The sequence below is a fragment of the Bombina bombina genome, chromosome 3 (assembly GCF_027579735.1).
Source record: "Bombina bombina isolate aBomBom1 chromosome 3, aBomBom1.pri, whole genome shotgun sequence".
In the NCBI taxonomy this organism is placed as follows: domain Eukaryota; kingdom Metazoa; phylum Chordata; class Amphibia; order Anura; family Bombinatoridae; genus Bombina; species Bombina bombina.
The window spans coordinates 1,048,144,634-1,048,158,218 of NC_069501.1; positions in this window are offsets into that span (position 1 = coordinate 1,048,144,634).

Sequence of the window (13,585 nt, forward strand, 5' to 3'; positions counted from 1 at the left end):
CTCTTCAGTCTTGAGTCTGTGTGACTCTTCTCACACTGTATCCATGCAGCCTTGGACAGACAGCATCCAGTCTGCTGGTCCCCTTAGCCCTGCTTTTTCTGCTCTGGCCCTAAGATTAACTAACTGAAGTTTGTTAGGGGAACAGTGCTTTGTAGAAAGGTGTCAGTTGGAAGAATAAGTGAGTGCACACAAACCCCTCCCCCATGCAGCATTGTCTAGTGCAGGGTGAGAGGGAACTTATTCCTAGCAAAGAAGTGACATGTGCTGCTGTGGCTGATGTATAGTGCCATGCTGATACTTCACATATTAAGGTAAGGTTTATTTTTATAGTTTTTTTTTCTCTGTGTCTCAGATTTAACAGCTTCCCATAGTAGTTCTGCTATTCCAGTTGGTAAACTTGTATTTGTCTGCACCTCCATGCTTCCTCCTCAGACTTTACCTTGCTTTGCTCCTGTTGGCTGCCCTAAATCTCTTTAACCAGCTAACCTCCCACCAGAATCACATTCAAAAGCATATTAAATGAATCCACAGTGGAGGAATTTATATATTTATTTACTTATTAGTACTGCTTAGGTCCAGTACTGCTGGATTTATAATTTAAAAAACAATTATAAAATAAATTGATTTCGTTGTTTTTTTGGGATGTTGGGGTGGAGAGTGAAATTGCATGGGGGTGGGGCAAGAAAATGTTTGCCCAGGGTCCAGTCAATATTAAAGACGGCCCTGCCCTGACTGCATTCCAGCCCATTAGAGATGCATCTGCATAAATCTGGCGACCTTAGTTTCACCGCAACATTGCAGAACACTTGGATTTCCTGTACTTGGATTGGGTAAACAAGCAAAAACCAATATGCTACAGAAGTTTATACAGATTTTGGCAGAAATGAATGAAAGCAAAAAATAGACAACCAATGAGAAAGTAGAATAAGCTGCAAAATGGGTTCACTGTCACTAATGACTGCCTTGTACATTTAATTGCAGTTTGATGGAGTCTCCTAACTTAAATTAACTGTTCCCAAATATTAACCATTTCCTATAATTTAATTACAATCATGAAATTACATTTTTTTATGTTTTATTCAAATGATAGACTTTTTCACTATTTTAATATATATATATATATTTTTGATTGTGTAAATATTTGTTTTTAAAATGTGAATGTGAAATGTGAATTGAGCATAACCTTCTCTTTGCTATACATAACTTAATTTCCAAAGTGAAACCAGGGACTGTGCAAAATCAGCCCACAAAACGCCCCAACCCTGTCGACAGACTGTCAGCCTCACCCACAATTCACCCAACTCCACCCGTGGAACACTATCAGCTTCACCCCTGACAGCCTTTTTTCCACCACAGAATACAAACAGTAGAAGATCTACTGAACAGAGGGCCCTGGTGCAATTTGTTTTGCGCCCCCCCCCCCAAAAAAAAAAAAAGATAACTCAGTAGTAAGCAGTAGAAATAATATACATGCTGCTCTGTATAATGATTTTAAGGATAAAGAAATAGATAGATATATGGACCTGCAGCCTTTACTTACAAAAGGCTCCCTGCATTAAAGGGACATAAAACAAGTTGGGATAGAGATAAAATATAATATGTAGTTTAATTACCGTACTTTAATTACGCCCACCGTCTTTACGCCACCACGATCAGCTGTTACATGTAGCCGGCTGCTTTGTCAGTGTACAGCTGTTTTGAATGTTGGCGTTTTCTTTCATGTAATTAGCAAGAGTCCATGAGCTAGTGACGTATGGGATATACATTCCTACCAGGAGGGGCAAAGTTTGCCAAACCTCAAAATGCCTATAAATACACCCCTCACCACACCCACAATTCAGTTTTACAAACTTTGCCTCCCATGGAGGTGGTGAAGTAAGTTTGTGCTAGATTCTACGTTGATATGCGCTTCGCAGCAGGCTGGAGCCCGATTTTCCTCTCAGAGTGCAGTGAATGTCAGAGGGATGTGAAGAGAGTATTGCCTATTTGAATTCAATGGTCTCCTTCTACGGGATCTATTTCATAGGTTCTCTGGTATCGGTCGTAGAGATTCATCTCTTACCTCCCTTTTCAGAACGACGATATACTCTTATATACCATTACCTCTACTGATTCTCGTTTCAGTACTGGTTTGGCTATCTACTATATGTAGATGAGTGTCCTGGGGTAAGTAAATCTTATTTTTTGTGACACTCTAAGCTATGGTTGGGCACTTTATATGTAAAGTTCTAAATATATGTCTTTAAACTTATATTTGCCATGATTCAGGATAATCAGTATTCCTTTATAATTCAGACTGTCAGTTTCATTATTTGGGATAATGCATTTTAATTCAATTTATTTTTCATTACCTTGAAAATTCTCAATTGACCATTTTCCCTGCGTGCTGTTAGGCTTGCGGGGGCAGAAAATGTTGCTTTTTATTGCGTAATTCTTGGCGCTGACTTTTTTGGCGCAAAAATTTTGTCATTTCCGGCGCCATAGTTGACGCCGGAAGTTGTATTCTGTAAACGTCATTTTTTGACGCATGTATATTCAGACATTTTTTTCCCGCCAAAAAATGTGGGCGTCGGTTTCGGCGTCAGAGGATGTGGCGTCATACTTGGCGCCAAAGAATATGGGCGTTGTATTTAGCGCCAATAATGTGACCGTCATTTTTGGCGCCAAAAAATGTGGTTATTTAAATTTCACTTTTTTATTGCTTCTGGTTTTTAGAAGCTTATTATTTTGCATTTCTTTTCCCATTCCTGAAACTGTCATTTAAGGAATTTGATAATTTTGCTTTAAATATTGTTTTTTTCTATTACATATTGCAAGATTTCCCTGTTCCTGTTTCAAAATCGTTCTAAGGGATTCCTTTTGACTGAAGTTCAGTCCTACCAAAGCTAAGTTCATTTATTTTAAAAATGTTATGAATGTTTTTTCTTTAGCTATGGTTTGTAATAAGTTATCATGATAAACTTTTACATGCAGAATCCGTTAGTATTTATGCTTTATATATTTGCTATTCTTTTTACATCTTATGTACAAGAATTACGTAGAAGATTTATAAGAATATTTTTCTGATTCTATTTTAAAGGCTTTGTCTGACATCGTGCCTTCTAAAAAAAAAAATAAAAAAAAAATTTTTTAGGTCTTTTTCAAACTTCTTTTTTAATTATTGAGTTTTCAAATGACCAACTACATAATGATTTATCCTTCTCTGATGATGTTTTTTCTCATTTCAGAATTTTCTTCATCAGATATTGACACTATCAAATCCACTTTTTTATTTTTAAAGTACATTTGTTCTTTGTTGAAAAGGTGTTGATTATTTTGGATATTAAGGTAATTAGTTCTTTCAAGACTAACTAACATTTTATTCTTCTGTATCTTCAGAGGTTTTTTTCCAGTTCCTCATACTAGGGAATGGAATAGGCTGGGAATTTTCTTTTATTCCTTCTTTAAAGGCTTTAAATTATATTCTTTGCCGGCAGTTCATTTAAATTTTGATGGTTCTCCAATTTAATGGGGCTATCTCTACTCCTGCTAATTATGCTATTGTTTCTATAGCAAAATAGTATTTATTTTTCCTTTAGATGGTTGTATCCTATTTAAGGAAAATTATTTTTCAGGTATTTTTCTTGGACCTGTGTTTTATTTGAATGATGTTGCAATTGCTTCATTTTTTTCTGTTTACTTTAAAATCAAGTATCAGATTATGTTTTTATTTAGCATTGTTAAGGGACAAAGTCTACTGCTCATTTGAGGTTAGACTGGGTGCTGTTGCATTTGTCTTGTTGTCTTGCATTTGTTTATGCAAGTCTGGTGTGTTGACTGGTCTTTTAACTGGATTAACATGCTAATAATTTCATTTGTATCTTCATTTTATTGAATATTTTCACAAATGAGGTTTTAATCTATGTCTTTAGCTGTTTTTAGCTAGAAGAATTTTGTGATTTCTAAAAAATCCTTATTTCTTTTTTTCCAAGATAATCAATTATTTGGTTCATTTTGGATTCAATTCTTAACTGTTACTCTGGGCTTCAAGATTGAGTTCTAAGACTAAAACTTTAAGCTTATTTTAGTTTGGTTGTTCTTACTAAGGAACAAAATTCTAATTCTTATCCAAGTAACATGTTTTTAATTGGAAGTTTTTTTGGTTCTATTCGGTCCAAATTTCTTAGATTTTGGTACAGAATAAAATTTAGAGTTAAACCGTCTATGAGAAGTCTTTTTCTCTCTATTATATTCCAGCTATTCCAGTAAGTCTAACATTTTCCTATATATTTTGGGTAATGTTGAAGTGCGGCTGATCACCTGTTGGGGCTCAAGCGCTGCTCAGATCTGGAATCTCCTGGGGTATTTATTCCAGTTCCATTTTTAGGAAATGGGTTTTGGGGTTTTTATTCAAAACTATTCATTGTTCCAAAGATAGAAAATCTTTTTATTATGTACCATCTTTTAGATTGGTATTTATATGGTCTATTCTGCCTTTTTTTGGTCAGTGATAGCATTATTTGTTTTCATTAGATACAATAGATGCATATCTTCATTTTCTGTTTTCATTCAGATTATTTTTATTTTCTGAGACTACGGAATCTCATATGATTCAACTTTGTTTTTTCAAGACATGGTTAGCGGATCTTTTTATCAAAAGCTCTTGATTCCTCACACAAGGGTCACCTTTTTTAGGTTTCCAGATAGATTGTGTCACTGTCTTTGTCTCTAACAGACAAATGACTTTTTTATTGGGTTTTGTCTGTCGGTACCTTCAGTCTCTATTATTTCCTTCAGTTGCTATATATGCATGGAAATTTAGGTCTTATGGCTGCAGCATTAGATTCAATTCTCTTTGTTCATTTTCATAGAAAACCTTTCCAGTTTTTTATGCTGAATAATGGTGCAGGGATTCTAGGATTTCACTTTTTAAATCTTCGAATTCTATGTTTATCTATCTTTGATTAGGTGGTTAAGATCACCATCATTTAGTTCTACAGGTCTCTTCGATTCTTTCAACCTGGACCAGGATCTCTATAGATGCAAGTCTTTTAGGTTGGGAGGCTGTCTGAGGTTCTCTGTCAGCACAAGGGGTTTGGAAATCTCAGGAGGCGAGATTACCATTTGATATTTTGGAACGCCGTGCATTCCGGAGTTCTTCAGTTGGTATCTTTTGAAGAAGAGACGTTTATTGTTTTTTTCAGACATTACATCACATCTGTGGTGTATGTCAATCATCAGGGTGTGACTATCAGTCTTTAGACTGTGACAAAAGTATCTTGGATATTTGCTTGGGCTAAATCCAGCTCCTATCTAAATTCTGGGGTCCTTTTCCCAGGTATAGACGTTTGGGAAGCGGATTATCTCTGTTAATCAAGCTTTACATCCGGGAGAATGGTCTTTACCCAGATATGTTTTTCAATTTTTCAGATGTGAGGGCTTCCAGAAATAGATCTGTTGGCCTCTCGTCTTAACAAGGAACTTCCCAGGGGCCTATTTCAGGTCCAGGGATCCTCAGGCGGAAGTAGCGTATGCATTGACACTTCCTTGGAATTATCATTCTGTCTATATCTTCCGCCTCTAGTTCTTCCAAAATTCTAATGGAGCGTTCGTTTGTACTGCTGGTGGTTCCAGTATGGCCTCACAGGTTTTGGTATGCGGATCTCATTCGGATGGCCAGTTGCCAACCTTGGACATTTCCGTTAAGACCAGACCAGACCTTCTATCTCAAGGCCCATTTTCCCATCAGGATCTCAAATCATTTAATTTGAAGGTATGGAGATTGAACGTTTGATTCTTAGTCATAGAGGTTTCTCTGACTCAGTGATTAATACTATGTTACAGGTTTGTAAATCTGTCTCTAGAAAGATTTATTATCGAGTTTGGAGGACTTACATTTCTTGGTGTTCTTCTCATAAATTCTTTTGGCATTCTTTTAGAATTCCTAGAATTTTACAATTTTTCAGGTTGGTTTAGATAAGGTTTTGTCTGCAAGTTCTTTGAAAGGACAAATCTCTACTCTTTCTGTTCTTTTTCACAGAAAGATTGCTATTCATTCTGATATTCATTGTTTTGTACAGGCTTTGGTTTGTATCAAGCCTGTCATTAAGTCAATATCTCCTCCTTGGAGTCTCAATTTGGTACTGAGGGCTTTACAGGCTCCTCCGTTTGAACCTTTGCTTTCTCTGGACATTAAAATTTCTTTCTTGGAAAGTATTGTTCATTTTGGTTATCTCTTCTGCTAGAAGAGTTTCTGAGTTTTCTGCTCTTTCTTGTGGATCTCCTTTTCTGATTTTTCATCAGGGTAAGGCAGTGTTCCTTCCTGTTATTCATTATTTTGTTCAGGCTTTGGTTCTTATCAAACCTGTCATTAAGCCAATTTCTCCTCCTTGGAGTTTTAATTTGGTTCTAAATGCTTTACAGGCTCTTCTATTTGAGCATATGTTTTCTCTAGACATTATTTCCTTTCATGGAAAGTATTGTTCTTTTTAGACATCTCTTCAGCTAGAACAATTTTTAATTATCTGTTCTTTCTTGTGAGTCTCCTTTTTCTGATTTTTTTCATCAGGATAAGGTGGTTTTTGCTATCCTCATTTCAATTCTTACCTAAAGTTGTGATTTCTATCAACATTAGGGAGGAATTATTGTCTTTTCCTAAGACTTCTTTGGTAAGATTCTTACATTCTTTGGATATGGTAAGAGTTTTGAAATCTTATGTTGAAGCTATTCAGATTTCAGATAGTCTTCTAGTCTATTTGTTATCTTTTCTGGTGTTAGGAAGGTCAAAAGGCTTCTGCCATTTATTTGGCATCTTGCTTAAACTTTTGATTCATCATGCTTATTTGGAGTCGGGTGGATTCCCGCCTCGGAGGATTATGGCTCATTCTACTAGGTAAGTTTCTACTTCCTGGGCTTTTTAAGAATGAAGCTTCTGTTGATCAGATTTGCAAAGCAATGACTTGGTCTTCTTTGCATACTTTTACCATTTTGATGTTTTCTCTTCTTTAGAAGCAGTTTTGGTAGAATGGTACTTCAGGCAGCTGTTTCAGTTTGATTCTTCTGCTTATATTTTCAGTTTTTTTCATTATAAAAATAGAAACTTTTTTGATTTGGGTAGTGGATTAATTTTTCAGTGGAATTGGCTGTCTTTATTTTTTCCCTCCCTCTCTAGTGACTCTTGCGTGGAAGTTCCACATCTTGGTTATTTATTATCCCATACGTCACTAGCTCATGGACTCTTGCTAATTACATGAAAGAAAACATAATTTATGTAAGAACTTACCTGATAAATTAATTTCTTTCATATTAGCAAGAGTCCATGAGGCCCACCCTTTTTGTGGTGGTTATGATTTTTTTGTATAAAGCACAATTATTCCAATTCCTTATTTGATGCTTTCGCTCTTTTCTTATCACCCCACTTCTTGTCTATTCGTTAAACTGAATTGTGGGTGTGGTGAGGGGTGTATTTATAGGCATTTTGAGGTTTCAGAAACTTTGCCCCTCCTGGTAGGAATGTATATCCCATATGTCACTAGCTCATGGACTCTTGCTAATATGAAAGAAATTAATTTATCAGGTAAGTTCTTACATAAATTATGTTTTTTAACTTCTATTTGTACTTTACTTGTATTTGGACATTTGGGCCACCTGATAACCCATGGATACATCAAAGGAACCGATCCCTTCCAGCACAGGGAGTGCGTGGCACACATAGTGTGCACATCTGTGGAAACCTACTACAGTCCTGGAACTCTGCTTTTGTGGAACTTAGAGAGATATCGTTTGAGAGACCTACATGGTTCTCAGGTGCCCATAACATACCTCATATTGTTTGGGGTTGTATCTAGGGAGTTTTTAATCGGGAATGTTAATAAATTATGTGTATTTTATGATTAACTGCACTTAGAGGAGTTGCGCCTTGTTTTCTTTGTTTTCTCTATTTAATTACTTAACCTGCAAATTTATACTTCAGTGCCTCACCGTTAACCCTTTCTTTTAGTTTCTGAATTGTAAAGCACTAACTCCCCCCACACAATTCCTTTTTATTATATGGCTTTATCTATATATATGGTTGCTTTTGGTAGAATACAAAAGTGAATAGGAGTTATCTACTGGAGCATGCTGTGAACTTATTGAAATACAATGCCTGTGTCTAAACATTGATAGGGGAGGGGGGAGTTGTCTTCCCCAGGAAGCTTAGCTATGTAATTCATTTTGCTTATTTTTCAAAATTATTTTAATTTATGACTGTAGTCATAAAGGGATGGACATGGTCAGCAACAATACTTAGGTAGGCTGTGGCATTTAAACGATGCTCAATTGGTACTATTCTGACTCAGATAGTTGTAATAATGATCTATCCCTTGCTGAGACCTCCATGCCTGGTCTGTATAAGAAGATACAATCACTGCAGACAATCCTTGTCAGATAGCTGAACTCACCAATACCTTGTTCATCCACAAAGTTGCTTTATTCTGAATATCAGGTTACAGCAGATAATGAATACAGCAGATGAATGAATGGTTAAAGTATTTTGCGGTCAAAAGATGATACTGATCGTAGCTTGCAATGTATTAACATGAGTGCTTGTTACATGAGGCTGTTAGCTGCAGCCATGACACAGGAAAACATCATAAAACTACAAGGGCGGAGCAATACACAAAAAGGAAATGCATAATAAGGTCAGGGGTAAGACATTCTAGAAAACAGGAGCATTACCAAAAAGGGTCGCTAGATGGCAGTACAGAACAAACACAGGGAAGCCTAGAAAACAATGGCATAAAAATATATGATTTCTTAACTATAACAACATGAACATAACAGAGGCTATGTAATATTCTATGCCTCATTGAGGCAGCACACTCCCCGTCTGGCATAATAAATGTCACTATTTAAATCATAACGGAAGTTATGCATAACAATGTAATTTGCAGAGATGTCTTGAAGACCTGAAAGATATAAGGAGAACATACATATAATGCAAGAACAACTATAATATAAACTTCAAGTTGTTTCAATTAAAGTTCAAGATACTTCCTTCTTGAAGTCACAGGAAGAATCCAACAGCATACATAAGTAAGTTCAGTCTCCAAAGGGCAAGAGCAAGATAAGTTCCGTGATCGGTCTGATGAAAGTTTTTATAGTCCCTTGTCTTGCAACTTTCACCTCCACCTTACGCACTTTTCCATCATCACTAGGAATGCTCTTTATAATCAGTCCCATGGGCCATTCGATTCTTTCAGCTTGCTGGTCCTTGAGGAGAACAAGATCTCCAACCTTGATGTTAGGGTTCAGACGTTGCCATTTCCTGCGTCCTTGCAGAGTAGAGAGATTCTCCATCTTCCAGCGATTCCAGAAGCAGTTGGCAAGGTGTTGTACTCGCTTCCACTGATTGTAGCACAGATTTCCTGTTTTAAAGTCTCCAGGTGGAACAGGAACAGACCCAAGCTTCTGGGTAAGAAGAGTAGCTGGAGCGAGGAGAGTTGGGGCCTCTGGATCTACAGAAACTGGAACAAGTGGTCTTGAATTGATTATGGCAGATGCTTCTGCCAGGAAGGTGGTTAGAATCTCATGGGTGAGTCTTGTGGATTTCAAGTCCATAAGCATGGAGTCCAGTATTTTACGTGTGATGCCTATCATTCTCTCCCAGGAGCCACCCATATGGGAAGAATGAGGAGGATTGAAAATCCATGTACAGCCCTTTTCAGCTAAAAGGTCTTGAATTGGCCTAGAGTTGAGATGTAGCTCTCGACAGGCTCCAACGAAATTAGTTCCACAGTCAGATCTTAATGTTTTGACTGGTCCTCTGATGGCAAGGAATCGCCTTAGAGCATTTATAAAACTTGAGGCATCCATATATTCTATTACTTCAATGTGTACTGCACGCACACTCATGCAAGTGAACAGTACTGCCCATCGTTTGCTATTTGCTTGGCCACCGGAGTCGAACACTACCCTGATTAGTTTTGGTTATTTGTGGATGATACACTCCGAAGAAAGGCAGGTACCAGCACTCTTGGAGTTTTTGAAGTGGCGGAGCTGGCTCGGAATGATCATTGTCAAAGAATGGGTTCAGGTTAGCTATAGGACTGTTTTTTGGAATGACCCTCTTGTCACAGATACATTTACTTTCTGAGCCAAAGACATCCTGTTGTACACTGCGTATTATGAACAGTTCACTTTCAGCAATATCCTTTGCAGAAAGAAACCTTTGGCACACGTGCCAACCTTGACAGTGAACATCTGTGGGCTTTGTGTGAAAGCAGTGTGCAATGTGGACTAACCTTGCAATGGTACGTACAAGCCTTGTCCACTTGGAGAAACGTTCAAAGCGTTGACAGCCCAAGACGAGTCTTTGTTCAGTTCTGGTGACAAGGGTTTTAACTTCAGGATGAATCTCTGGATCGTTGTCAGTTTCTAGAAGACTGAAGATATCAGCTTTGGTTTCTTCTGGATGATCCAGCAGGAATTCAGGGCCTGTTAACCAAGAAGAATTTGCAAAGACACTTGCAGACACTGGCCTGGTGGCATGATCTGCAGGATTAATTTCAGATGGAACATAATGCCATTGTTTGGGCTTAGATGATTTCCTGTCTTCAACTGACAAGGCTATTTTGTTGTCATCACTTGTAGTACAAAACACTGTGGTACCCGGATTGTCATCACAAAGGATAGGAGTAACATCAGGTATTTGGATGATGTCAAGAGGCTTCTCCCTTACTTCATGATGGCGAGAGCACTGTTTGAAGTGGGATGCACGTCCATTTTCTAATATGTAAGTTTTGAAGGAGTGGATCTCAGATGACGTACGCATACTATTCAAGCTTACATCGCCCACTATCACCCAGCCTAGATCAAGTCTTTGTGCATAAGGGGCATTGTCAGGTCCATTGCACTGCTCGCGTACTTTATGTACTCTGAGAATGTCTCTTCCTAGCAGGACCAAGATTTCAGCATTCATGTCTATTGCCGGAATCTCATCAACAAGGTGTCTTAAGTGAGGATGGTGATAGGCAGCCTCTGGAGTAGGAATCTCTTCCCTTTCGCCTGGTATCTGGTCACACTCGACTAATGTTGGTAGGGGTATGCCTTCATTTCCTTTGATATGAGAGACCATGAATCCATTGGCCCTTCTGCCAAAGGCCTCTACACGACCAGAACAGGTTCTGAGAGTATACGGTGTTGCATTACCCTCTATGCCGAAGATCTCAAAGAATTTAGGCTTAACCAGGGATCTGTTGCTCTGTTCATCTATTATAGCATACATTCTAGTAACTTTCTCAGGTTGATCCTGTGGGTAAATCTTGACTAGATATACCTTGGCACAGCATTTGTAGTCTAAGCTTTCTCCACAGACTTCTGTACATGCAGAGGAAACGCTCGCTGTGACTGGAGCACGACTTTGTTGCTCCCCGCCATGAATTGAGACAGGGGTGGAGTCAGTTAGCTGCTGTGGGTTGTCTGGAAGTGGAGTAGGATGCATAGCTGTAACGTGTCTGTCGCTACGGCATTCTGTGCACTTTATAACATCTTTACAGTCTTTAGCAAAGTGACCATAAGAAGCACAACACCTATAGCATACTCCAAGTTTCTGGAGAATCTCCCTGCGCTCTTGTAAAGTCTTTGCCCTAAGCCCACAACATTTCTTAAGAGGGTGAGGCTTCCTGTGAATAGGGCACTGACGATTAGGGTCTTTATCTCTCTCGCCTGAGTCACTCTGGTTTGCAGGAGAGGATACGGGTGATGAGATGTCGTCCTTCTAACAGATATTGCTCTATTAAAGTCTCTACGTTTAGCTGCCGTGTTATCATACCTTGATGATGTTGGTAAGGATGATGAAGCAGGCAAGTTGGGTTCACAGAAGCTGAAGCTGGGATCGTTTCTCATCCAGGCTTGATCGCTGATGTACCTGCAAAAGTATGAAAATGGAGGAAAGGATACGTTATAGTCTCTTTTGTATCTTGAGCCCTGTTGTGCCAATTTCTCTTGCAGGTTATATGGCAGTTTAGACACCACAGGATTGACACCATGAGCAGTGTCCAGAAAGCTTAGTCCAGGTAGACGTGGGTCTGTCTTTGCCAACTCTAGCTCCATGAGGAGGTCACTTAATTCTTGGAGCTTGCGATAGTCTTTGTTTCCTATTTTTGGGAAGTTTTGCAGTCTCTTGAACAGAGCGCTTTCTATGGCTTCAGAGCTACCATAGGCTTGCTCAAGTCTTGCCCATGCAGCAACAAGGCCTGCATCTGGGTTGTCAACATGTACTGTTCTCAGTCTTTTAACACAATCTGCAGATTCAGGCCCCAGCCACTTTATGAGCGAATCAAGTTCCTCCTTGGTTGTAAGGTCGAGATCAGCGGTAGCAGCCTTGAAGGTTGATCTCCAGGCCCTGTAGCTCTCTGGACAGTCGTCAAACCTTTAGAGGCTTGTGTTAATGAGCTCACGGCGTATCATGAATCTGGCAAAGTCAGTCAAGTCTGATTTCTCACTCTTTGGTGCCAAAGTAACTTGAGGAACCCCTTGGGTGTGAAAGTTCTTTGGTGAAGAGGGGTGAAGTTTACCAGGATAAAATGATGTTGCAAGAGCATTCAACTGTGGTGTAGTCTCTAAGGCTTCTGTTAGCTGTGGCTTGAGCTGCGGCTTGTCACTGGAAGTCACCTTATTGTCAGTGGGAGGTGATTGAGAACGATGGTGTTAGTAGTAGGCACAGGAGATGACTCTGTATCGTTGCAAATATTATGCTTTAGCACGTATTTACTAGTGCGTTCAACTGGGTCTTCCAGATCTGCTGGGATATGGCAATCTGAATTAGTACTTTCTCCCATTGCTTGTTCAAGGACTTTCAGCCTTGCTAGGGCTGCTGCTTCTTTCTTTTCCATTTGCAAAACCTTTATTTGGGAATCCACCTTTGCTTGCTGGGCAGCCATTTGTGCTTCCTGGGCAGCCCTTTGAGCTTTGCTTTGGGCTTCCATTTCTGCTTGCTGGGCAGCCATTTGTGCTTCCTGGGCAGCCCTCTGTGCTTTGCTTTGGGCTTCCATTTCTGCTTCCCTTCTGATAAAGGAGCTTTGCACTTTTTTTGATTCTGCATCAGCACGGGCCTCTATTAGCTTGTCGCTTAATGTTGAACTTCTGGAGCGAGAAGATCTAGAAGAATGTGCAGTGATCTTAGTTGATGTGGATCTATGAGATCTGGTCTCCTGCAGTTGAGCAATGCGGAACTCTGCCTTTTCTTTAGCCATTTGCACTAAGAGATCTCTATGTTGGTCCAGTGCATCAGTCCTAGTCAGTTCTGCTGAAGAGTCCTCTATATTAAAGTCCTGTAAGAAGGCTGTGTATTTTGCAGACAGCCCATGGTAGCATTCATATGCAACAGATAGGTGATCTATAGAGTCTCTCAATTTGGCTGGTTGATCATTAAAGTGTGACAAAACTGACATGCATTGTGAAATTCTGTCCCATAGGTCTGACAGATTGCTGGAGTACTCATCTCTAGTAAATTCATAGTTTTCTCTGAGTTTATGTGTCGGTTTTATTGTACGTTTGGGTCTTACACTATGTTCAGCAATATCTGCAGGATCTGCTCCCTGTATGTCTGTGGGTTCAGAGGCAT